The sequence below is a fragment of the Nelumbo nucifera genome, chromosome 5 (genome assembly GCF_055504915.1).
Source record: "Nelumbo nucifera cultivar China Antique chromosome 5, China Antique-T2T, whole genome shotgun sequence".
NCBI classification, from domain to species: domain Eukaryota; kingdom Viridiplantae; phylum Streptophyta; class Magnoliopsida; order Proteales; family Nelumbonaceae; genus Nelumbo; species Nelumbo nucifera.
In genome coordinates, this window is record NC_142653.1 from 29,082,440 (window position 1) to 29,094,517 (window position 12,078).

Genomic DNA, 12,078 nt, shown 5'->3' on the forward strand with positions numbered 1-12,078 from the left:
AACTTAAAATTATTTATGTGATTATGTCCATTTGAATAATTTTTTTTTTATTTAAGAATGTAAAATTGTGTTTTAAAATATAAAAGAAAGGGAAAAATACCATTTTGTAGGCCCATTGTTCATTTAAATAGAAAAAAAAAATACTTATCTGAAATTTTAATTCTAATTTGAATAGGGAAAATTGTTTTTTTTTCAATTTTGTCGGGCTTCGGACTCGGGCCCAAGTTATAGGCCTGTTGGTCGGGCCGGGCTCGGGCTCGGGCCTAGTATATATTCATTAGTGACAAGTGAAAGCCCGACCCGAACCCGGCCCGACCCGAACCCGGCCCGACCCGGCCCATGAACAGGTCTAACCAGAATGTGGTCTCGGTCCTCCTATTGGCCATAGAAAGGGAGATGAGGGTCTATATTCAGCTCTTTGTGAATTAGCCTCATTTTGGTAGGAATTTTATTTAATATTAACAAGTATATGAAAGCCTCGAGTTTCTCTGAGCATGTGATTTTTCGACAACTTTTAACCAGCATAATAATGCTGGGCTTTATCAAAAGATCCTCTCCGATAGTGTTGTAGGCTGATTTTAATGAGAATTCTCTAGTTGGGTTTGTGCTCCATACTATCTCATCCACATTATCGAAAGGCAGAATATGAATAGATTAAACTTGGACTATATCTTGGGGCAGCCTTCTTCTAACTTGGCTTGATTCCAGTTCTGGTGTCAGAGTCGATGTATTCTTTGACCAGTTCCTTTGAATTTGAGATATTAACAGTGTTTTGGTTAGGAGGTTTCGAGCCTGTCCATGCATCTTTCCAAAACCTACAATTTGATCCATCTGCAATTTTCCACCTCGGCCCTCTTTGGCAAATCTTTTTGAAAGATCTGATGGGATTTTAGAAGCTCAGCAGACCAAAAACGGTCTTTTTCTATTTGGTTAGTAAAAGCCTGCTAGATTAGAAGACAAAACTCTAAAAAAACCATAAAAGCACTCTAGATTTGATAAGCTACGAGTGAAGCTTATAGTCTTCTTCTTCTTCTAATTGAAACGAGTTGCAGCGGTAGGAGGGAGAAGAGGAAGGAAATGGTTCGAAGGAGGGTGATTTCTGCCCAATCCACTGCTGCAACGGGTTGCAGCAACAATGACAGAATAGGGGAGGGAATGTCAGATGAAGAAGAAGAAGAGAAAAATATATATAGAGAGAGAGGGAGAGAGCGAGAGATCGGTGGAAGAGTTAAAACCGGGTTTAGATCTATCGCCGCTGCAACAAAACGGATGGAGAGAGAGAAATGGGGGAGAGGGGAAAGAAGAAGAAGAAGAAGAAGAAGAAGAAGAAGAGAGTGGGGGAGGGAGGCCGGAGGTGGAGACCGATCTGGGTTCACCACCGCTTGTGCTCTGTTTTTTGTTCAAAGGAGGCAAGTAATGAATAGTGTATCCTTGAATGAAAATCTTAGTAGTTTTATAGGTAGAGTTAAGGGCAGTTTTGTAAATTCGGGGAAATTTAGGGGCACTTTTATAATTTTGAAAAATTGGTGGCATTTTGGTAATGTTCGGTAAACTTGGTCAAATCGGGTCTAGGGGTTGAACCGAGTTTCCGATCCAATGGTGGGTGGTTTCGGGTCAAAAAATGGAGGGTTGAGATGGGTCTGACCACATAGAGTGGGTTTGTGCGTGTGGACCCATGAGATTGGCCGAAATAGAATTATTTTAGAAGGAAGGATAAATGAGGGTATTTTTTACTACAATTTCACAAGGTGGGGTTTTCGGACATTTTGAATTGATTGGTAGGGTCAGATTGGTTCGATTGGACAGATCTAGAAAGGACTTGATCCGGCTAATATGGAGCCTTAAAATAGAATCTGTGTGTGATCAAGGGGCAAACCGAGCAAAAATCCTATTATTTTTCAAAGAGATCGAGAGTGTCTGATTGGGAATCTAGGGTGAATTGGGGCTCAGGCGGCAAACCAAGCAAAAATCGGGTGCTGACACTTGTTGGAGTGGAACACCAATTGTTGTGAAACGCATTAATTCTTCCATCTCTTTCAGATGACTGAATAGTGATGTAAGATACTATTTGATGCAAGAGTTCCCTAATCAATAAAGCAGTAGTTCATTTCTTAAACTTTGACATGTATGTTGGGGGAGTCCATATCTGCTACCGAGTTAGTGCAAGCATGTGCAATCCTCTAAATCGCATTCCTCTGTACTGCTATGTTCCCAAAAGATATACCTTCCAAGAGAGATGCCATAACAATGATGGGGGATACAAAGCTATAGAGGAAAAGTAGCATTAGTAGTGGTGGCAACAATGCTATCAAAGACCCTCGCCTATAACAAGGATTCTGTAGGAACAAAGATGAGTTCCTTCAGGCCTATCTATTTTTTCTTTAATAAATTCTTCTTTTCTATGTAATTTTTTTCTTGCCAAATTTTGTATCATGGTCCAAGATAGATCAAGTTTAGAGAATGATGCATATATGGAAAAAGGGTTTTAATATTTCAATGATTATCAATAAATCTTTTTTTATGGATTTGAGTTCTTAGAAATTAAAAGATAAACTTGAGGTATAAATCAATTATTTTGCATAGGTGAATGTGTAAGTGGGATCTACAAGTGTTATTTTGCACAAATAAAAGTGTATGTGGGGCCCATAAGTGCTAAATGTACATTTGGATGTATCAATGGGTCCACCCATGACATTTCATAGGTGCATTTTCATTTAGATGTTCAACACGTGTTTGTTGTGCTATGTATGCTTACCAAGTAGTCGTTTTGTCTTTTTAGCTTTTAAGAATATCTATTAAAAAATTGCAACCAAACAGTCTTTGGTCTTTAAAGATCTATCCATGAAAGCTCGTTAGTCTTTGAAGGTCTTGAGCTTTTGAAAGATCTTCTTAAAAGGACTTACAAAACGCCTTCTTAAGGTCTTGAGCTTTTGAAAGATCTTCTTTGAAAGTTTTTTTTATTACTCCCTTGTTTATGATAGGAATGTCAAGATATTTCTCTTTTTCATTTGATCTTGATATTTCTGTCATTCTCGCCAACATTCTTTGAAATATGTTTAACATGTTTTTTAAGAGCATCGTAGAGGGATTTAGGAAATTCAATTGTTATCTTGATGCTCTAGCATAAGCCCTCAGGATTTGCTTTGCTAAGTGGATGGCCTTCAGATTGGCTTTTGAGAAAATTAAGCAATCATCTGCAAATCGCAAAAGGGAATAGTTGACCCATTTTGAGAGGATTTAAAACCTAGCATAGCTTAACTTCTGTTTGCATGGTTTTTTACATGTAAATGACAAAGGACAAATAGGTAGGGAGATGGAGGGTCTCCCTGTTTGAGGCCCATTCTTGGTTTAAATTGAACCCTCGAAAAACCATTTATTAGGCTTGATATGAGGGGTGACACATTCCATGATCCAATTTACCCACTTGGGGTGGAACCTTAGTTAGGGGTGTTTATAGGTCAGGTCGGGTTGGGTTGGTTTAAGTCATTTTCTTCAACCAAGCCGACCTAGTTGGTTTACTTATTGACTAAATCAAAACTGACCCAAACATGAAGGGTCGGTTTGGGTCGGTTTATATAACAATTAAAATAGTTACTTTTTTAAAACTTGAAAGGTGGTGAAAATTTCACCTGTCACTTAAATAGTCCAATGTGTCTATAGTAATAAATATTTATTTAACCTCTCTTTTTTTTCTCTTTCCAAAACTGAAGAGTGAAGACTCCAACAGTCCAATATGTATGTCCATTCCAATTTTCAAGACTCCTTACTTGCTAAATCCAAAAAGGTAATAAATAAACTAATAAAGGTAATAAATAACTTTACTTAAATTTAAAGTTAACTATGATAGGTAGGGGTGTCAACGCTATTTGAAAATCTGATTTCGAATTCTATATTTGACATAATCGAATTGAATTCGGATAATTCGATTATCTAATTAGTTGAATTTGGATATCCTATTCTTACTGAATAGTAATCGGATTTGAATTCGGATAATTCGAATATCTAATTGGTTGAATTTGGATATCCTATTCTTACTGAATAGTAATCGGATTCGAATTCAGATATGACCTGATTCGATTCGATAAATATTCGAATTCGACTGATTATTTAATTCTTATATATAATATATAAAATATTTATATATAATAATTAAGTTATATAAATAATTTATATATTTATTAATTATCTAAAATAATTAATTAATCGAATCAAATATTTGAATATTTAATCAGATTCAAATTTCAATATTGCTTGATCCAATTCAAATTCGATCCATTTGCAACCCTAATGATAGGGAGTAGGGAAGGACTAAGGAGTACTAAGTAGGGACTAATTAGTAATTACTTAAAACATATAGGATCGGGTTGGTTCAGTTTCAGTTTTTATGTATAAAAACTGAAAACCGAACTGAGTTGTCAGTTTATTTTTTCACACAAACCGAAACCAACCGATGATTTTGAAAAACCGATCAACTCAGGTTGGATCGGATCAGTTTGGTCGGTTTGACATTTAATGTAAACACCTCTAACCCTAGTTTAATTAGGATTATTTTAATATAATCCCAATCCAACTTATTGTACGCTTTTCTATGTCAATTTTTTATATGCAATAATCTCCGTTTTTTCCTATTTTTCTCTTCATTGAATGAAACAACTCATGAGCTATGAGCATATTGTCCATGGTTTGTCAATTTTTTATTTGTCTTCTTGGTACGAATAAATTATCCTTTTTAGTATTGATTTGACCCTATTCATTAGGATTTTTGCTATCAATCTGTAAAGCACATTGTATAGGCTTGTTGACCTGTAATAATCTGGAGAGACTGGGTTGTGGTTGTTAGGGATTAGAGCCATGAAAATTTTGTTCAGATCTCTAGTCATTTTTCTAGAGTGAAAAAGCACATTAATGACTTCCTTACTTAATTATTCCCTAGTATTTCTTGATAAAAGCCGGCATTCAATCCCATCTGGAACTGGTGCTTTGGAGTCATTCATGGAATTTAGAGCCTCTAAGATTTCATGATCGTGAACTTCATTTATTAGAAGGGTATTCTCCTTTTTGTCGCTTCAAGGCCGAGAAACCCTAGAAACTGCTCTAGGTCCACGATTCCTTCACTACTTGGTCTTTCTTTGTAGTGATTTGTGAAAATGGATTTAACTGCATTGACCTCTGTGACCCAATTGTTGTTTGCATCATTTGTTCGAATTATTTGGCTCCTGTTTTTTTCTGATTAAGGTAGTGATGTGAAAGAATTTAGTGTTCTCGTTCCCATATTTTAGCTTATCATTTCTCGATTTTTGGGCTCAGAAAAGTTCTTCATTCTCTAAGATTTTGTTTAGTCTTTTTTGGAGGGCTTTCTCTTTGTTTTGGAGTATCTATTCCCCCCCCCCCCCCCCCCCCTCTTTCTCTCTCTCTGTGGCAGGTTTGGAGTTCCTCCATGATTTTTTGCTTTTGGGTAAAAATATTTCCAAAAGTGTTTTTGTTCCATTCTCTTAAATTTTTTGCAGTCAATTTCGATTTTCTCTGGAACTGTTGTCCTTTTGTTCCTCTTAACAAGCCATTCCAAGTTTCCTTTATTACATTCCGTATTGATGGGTCGAGGTTCCACATATTTTCAAATTTTGTTGATCTCAGTATTCAATAGCAATGGAGTGTGGTCAGAGCTCAGAAAGGGGAGATTCCCACATTCTTAATAGTTGTCTCCATGCATCATCTATTAGGATCCAATCCAATTTTTCGAGAAGGGTACCCCTACGCCAAGTATATCTGTTTTCTTTGGCTTCCATTTCTATCAGATTGCACATTTCTATCATATGATTAGACTGGTTCGATTGGTTTTGGCTAAACCTCCACATTCCTATCCTCTCTTTTTCTACGATTCTAGAATGAATAAGACAACCACTAGAGGCTAATACATCTAGGGGGTGTTCTTTTTCTGGATTTTGAGAGGGGGGAAAGTTGGTCAATGGGATTTTGATTCCTATTGATCAAGAATTTTATGTTCTTTTTTCAGATTTATGTAAAAACCAGGGAAAGTGATACCCATTTCCTAGGTGAGTAAATAACTTTCCCACTTAGGGGGAAAATTTTCAACACTTGAATGGGATAAAAACGCCCCTTTTAATAATGGATTTTATGGATAAAATGGTCATTGCCTTATTTACATGGGAAATAAAAGAACATTGATAAATGCACTTACCCGGGTAAATCTTTCCTAATAAACACTTACCCGGTTAAGTGTACTTACCCAGATAAATAACTTACCAAAAAGAGAACGAGGCCCTAGAGATATATTATCATTCCATAATAACCACAGTAGTCCGCCAATAAACCCACCAGAGGTTGACCCTCGTTTCCATTCAAAAAAAAATACATCAGGTTGGTGTTGTTTAACCTGCAGAACCAAATTAAAGATGCCGGCGTCAAGCAACACTTCCCATACCCCTAATGTTCCATGCTAGTAGTAGTAGTTTAGTCATTTATAACTTTGGTTAACAACCCATTGTTTGGTAGAGATATGTACGTGGTTCTAAGGTAATAATAGATGGCGGGTCCGACAAGTTTGAGTTTCTCTCGACTACTAGGGGGGGTGGACCTTCCTCTCCTCTAGAGGTTTCAATGTTCACCGGACACACTCTCAAGAATCTGTTATGTCCAACTAGTCCCGGGTCCAAAACTCAATGGGGGGGATTCAGATCCAAGTTGAAAGGGGATGTAAGCGCACATGGCAGGCCCAATGGCGTGGATGCACGTGGCAGACTCAGGACGTCAACGCATGGCACAAGGCAGATTGCATCTTGGTCGTCCGCTCGTAACTAACTCTAGGAAAGTTCAGTTATAAATAAGCGACATCACCATGAGGTAATCCATCTTGGCATTTATTGCTACAAGCTCTCTAGCTTCATGGTAACTTCGTCTGAGCTACTCTACTCAGGTCTTGTCCGACCATTTACTACCCTCTTGCTAACTTGACCATCGGAGCCTCCGCCCCTGGGATAACATCCGGGGCCTCTAACGTGCTTCTTCCTCTATAGGTCGGAATCGCAGGCCCTCAGATACATCAGCAAGCCCTCATCTCGGAATCATAATTATACTATTGCCCTTGGCCCATCCTAGGCAATAACAATTGGCATTGTCTATGGGAACAACTACTAAGACTTCCCTAAGTTAACCTTCAAAAAACTACTAAGCTTCCAAGCATAATATTGGTTGATAACCAGGACAATGCCCCCAATGCTCAGAATCTTGTCACCATGGACCAATGCCGGTTGGTTCTCAACTGGCTTGATAATATCACACAAAGATTGGATGAGGTGGGGCGCCTGGCAAGAGGCCGCCCCACTAGGAGCCTGCGGCATCACAGTGGACGCTCTTCCCAAGCTCCATTGGTTCAGCACCCAGTCGGACCCAACAGGGTTGACCCCTTGGTGTCCAACAATAGTAGTCAACGCACTAGCCAACCATCGAAGACCTCCCGCCTCCCCAGCCAATGAGGAGGAGATCCAATAAGGTTTCGCGATCACCACCGGGACCATGAACGACAATATCGAGTGGAAAGCCCCCGAGATGAAGGTGGGTGCTCTAGCAACCACAGTCCTCCTCCAAGGGTTGGAGGCCAACGCTGCGCCTCTCCCTCTCATGTTCCGGACCTCTGAGAACTCCTCAACGACTGATGGGCTAGAAGGAATTAGGGCGCGCCTGCGTTAGAGTACATAGGGAACTAGGCCGATCCGTTCCGCGTCCGAGAAGACCAGGACGAGGCCCAGGTCTCCATCGACTAGAAGATCGACGACCTATAGGCACAGATCGACACCAGGCAAAATGAGCTTCGGTAGATCAAGGAGAGCCAAGGTGACGCTTCTGCAAGCCAGAACCCTCCGTCCAACAAAATGGACGCTTTCATCGACTCCATCACCTCGGAGCCCCTTCTACCCGACTTCAAAGCCCCCATGCTGGAAATGTATGACAAAACCGCTAATCCAGACAACCACCTAGAAAGCTTATGACTGCTCATGCTCCTATATGGATATTCTGATGCCTTGACATGTCGGGCTTTCCAGGCGACCTTCAAGGGGGCAACCCGCCAATGGTTCTTCGGGCTCCCACCTCGCTCCATCAACTTGTGGGAGCAGTTTGCCAGTCTTTTCCTCTCCCACTTCATCAGTAGTCGACGGTGCCAGAAGAGTGTCGTCTCACTCATGTTTGTTTGGCAGAAGCGTGGCGAGAGTCTCCGATCTTACATCAATCGCTTATAGAAAGAAGAGCTCGAGGTCTGAGACCTTGACCCCACGGTCTCCATGCACGCAACAATCAACGACCTCCTACCTAGGCCCCTCAAGTGCTCTGTTGCCAAGACACCGCCCAAAACCAAAGTAGAATAAGGCTCAGAAGTACATCACCGTCAAGGAGGCCTCGACCAGCAAGCGCCAAGAAGGTGAGGCCAACCACAACCATGGGGGCTGAGAGAAGAAGATGAAGAATAGAGACGACCGCAACAACAACAACAATAAAGATGGCAACAAGAAGCTGTCAACCCTCACCTACAATAAGTACACGCCACTCAACTCCACCCAAACGCAATTCCCCATGCAAGTAAGGAAGGAGGAGTATATGAAGTGACCCGAGAATATGAAGAGGAACCCAAGAGGGGTAACCCCAAGAAGTATTGCAAGTACCACCGTGGGACCAGCCACGACACCGAGGACTGTTATGACCTGAAGAATGAAATCAAGTCCATCATCCGTCGTGGCCACTTGAAGGAGTACGTGGGGGGCAATGTCAGCGCCTCCTCCTCACAGCAATTGCAGCAGTAGCATAACAACCCGGCAGGCGTCATCGACGTCATTGTTGGGGGCATGGCCTCGGGTGGAGCCTCGGCCTCAGCCCAAAAGGCCAATGCCAGGAAACTCACCATCCAGGGGCCTACAACCAAGAAACCAAGAAAGGACGAGGTCATCTCCTTTTTGGACGCTGACCTAAAAGGGGTACTGGTGCCCCCACGACGGTGCATAGGTGGTGATGATGACCATCACCAACTTCATGGTAAAAATGATCCTCATCGACAATGGATCATCGATGAGGATGAACCTGACTGCGGAACGCCTTTAGCCGACCGACGTGCCACTCATCGGCTTCTCCGGGAACATCATCAAACCAAAGAGAAGAATTACCTTACCAGTCACAGTAGGAACGGAGCCTCGGCAGGTGACAAGGATGACCGAGCTCCTAGTCGTGAAGATCGGCTCCCCATACAACGCCATCATTCGCCAACTAACCCTTTACGCACTTAAGGCAGCCATCTCTTCCTACCACCTCGCCCTCAAATTTTCCATCGAACACAGCGTCAGAGTTATTCACGAGGATTAGCAAATAGCCTAACAATGCTATGTGGCAGCACTAAAGGGAAAGAACAAAGAAGGTTTTCCATTGGAGGGGCTCGAACTCAGGGGTGAGCCAATGACCCAAGGCCAACCAGCCGAGGACCTCGTCTCAGTTACCCTAGATGAGGATGAGCCCGAGAAGACGGTGTGCATCGAGTCCAACCTTCCTCTTGATACCCTTTCCGAACTAGTAAGATTCCTCAAAACTAATGCCAACGTCTTTGCTTGGTCTGTCACTGACATGCCCAGAATTGACCCTTCGGTCATTACTCACAGGCTTTGTGTGGACTTGAGTTGTAAGATAGTTCGGTAGAAAAAGATGAACTTTGCATTGGAAAGTTGGAAAGCCATCGGAGATGAAGTTGACAAGCTAACAGGAAATGGTGAATCTGTGTTGACTTCACAGACCACAACCGAACCTGCCCCAAAGACAGTTTAACTTTGCTGAGGATCGACCACCTCGTCAACGCCACCACAGGGTACGAGTTACTGAGCTTCATGGATGCCTTCTCTGGAGACAATCAGATCAAGATGCATGCCGAGGACGAGGAGAAGACCTCATTTATCATTGAGCATGGCACCTACTGCTATAAGGTCATGCCCTTCGACCTCAAAAACATCGGAGCCACCTCAGACCCATGTGGATGACATGGTGGCCAAGAGCCTGAAAGCCGATCAGCTCACCTCAGACCTAGTTGAGACCTTTGCAACATTGAGGAAGTACAACATGAAGCTAAACCCCAACAAATATGCCTTCGGCGTCACCTAAGGCAAGTTCTTGGGATTCATGATCACACAGTGGAGAATTGAGGCCAACCTAGAGAAAATTCAGGCCATCCTTGACATGGAACCACCTCGGTCAATTAAAGAAACTCAAAAACTTACTGGCTGGGTGGCTGCCCTCAGCCAATTCATGTCAAAATTGGTTGACCGTTGTCTACCTTTCTTCCGAGCCATCAAGAAACTGAAAGACTTCCAGTGGACCGAAGATTGCCAACGTGCATTTGACGAGCTGAAGTCTTACCTCGCCTCGCCCCCTCTACGCACTCAGCCGCTTCTAGGTGACGTGTTGTCCCTATACCTCTCAACCAGAGACGAGGCTATCAATTATGTTCTGGTAAGAGAAGAAGATGGAGTACAAAAGCATATACTGTCAACAAAGTCCTCTACGATGCCGAGATCCGCTACCCCGAGGTGGAGAAGTTAGCCTTCACCCTAGTGGTTTTGACCAGGAAACTCAGGCCATACTTTCAAGCCCACAGCATCACAGTCTTGACTAGTCAACCCCTCAAGTCTGTCCTCTCCAAACTTGAGACCTCAGACCAGCTGACCAAATGGGCTATTAAGCTATCCAAATTCGACCTGCAGTACCAGTCGAGGCCTGCAATCAAAGCACAAGTCTTAATGGATTTCTTGGTGGAGTGCACATTCAACAGAGCCATCAGCCCGGTTCTCGTAGAGGATGAGGGACCCCGACCGACCTGGAAATTGTTCGTGGATGGATCCTCCAATGCTAAGGGAAGTGGAGCAGGCCTTGTACTCCTCGACTAAATGACAATGAAGTAGAGTATGCGTTGAGATTTGACTTCTTGGCCTCTAACAATTAAGCTAAGTATGAGGCCTTGCTCGCCAGATTACAACTTTCCAAAAACATCGGTGCCTAACATATTGAAGTCTTCAGCGACTCCTAGCTAGTGGTGAACCAAGTGAACGTTGAATACGAGGCCAAAGAACCCAACATGGCCAAGTACTTAGCCAAAATGCAAAACCTTGCCCACCACTTTCACCGCTTTGCCTTGACACAAGTCCCACGGGCCAAGAACATGAGAGCCAACGCCCTATCTAAATTGGCAAGCACATAAGGTCTAGCCCTCAACCACACTATCTGTATTGAGAAGCTAGCGTGACCCAGCATCAAAGAAGTTCAAGTGCTCCCAGTACAAGCTGACCCTTGTTGGATAGACCCCATCCTCGCCTACCTGCAACATGAGCAATTGCCCGCTGACAAAAATGAAGCAAGACGAGTTCGATAGCAGGCAGCCTACTACACTCTACTTAAAGGGAAGTTGTATAGAAGATCTTGCACTTTGCCCTACCTCCGATGCCTTCGTCAAGAAGAGGGCGAGTATGTGCTCTAAGAGATCCAATGAAGGCATTTGTGGCAACCACCTTGGAGGCGGAACCTTGGCCCAAAAAAATCACTAAGGCAAAGGTATTTTTGGCCAATAGTTCAGAAGGATGCAGCTAAGCTAGTGTAGAAGTGTGACCGATGCTAGAGACACTCCAACATCTCTCATCGGCCAACCACAACCCTCTCAACCCTTAACAGTCCATGGCCCTTCATGAAGTGGGGAATGGATCTCCTCAGCCCCTTCCCTCAAGCCATTGGGAACAGAAAGTACCTCATCATCGCCATTGATTACCTTACTAGGTGGGTCGAAGCCAATCCCTTAGCCACTATCATAGTGAAGATGATCTAAAATTTCTTTTGGAAGAATATCATTTGTTGCTTCGACATCCTCCACATTCTCGTTACTAACAACGGCAAGCAATTCGACAACGTCAGGTTTAGAGAATGGTGTGCCAGCTTCGGCATCAAGCAGCAGTACAACTCAGTAGACTACCCCCAATCCAACAGCTTAGCCGATGTCACCAATAGGACAATTTTGGATGGGCTGAAGATGAGGCTTAACAGAGC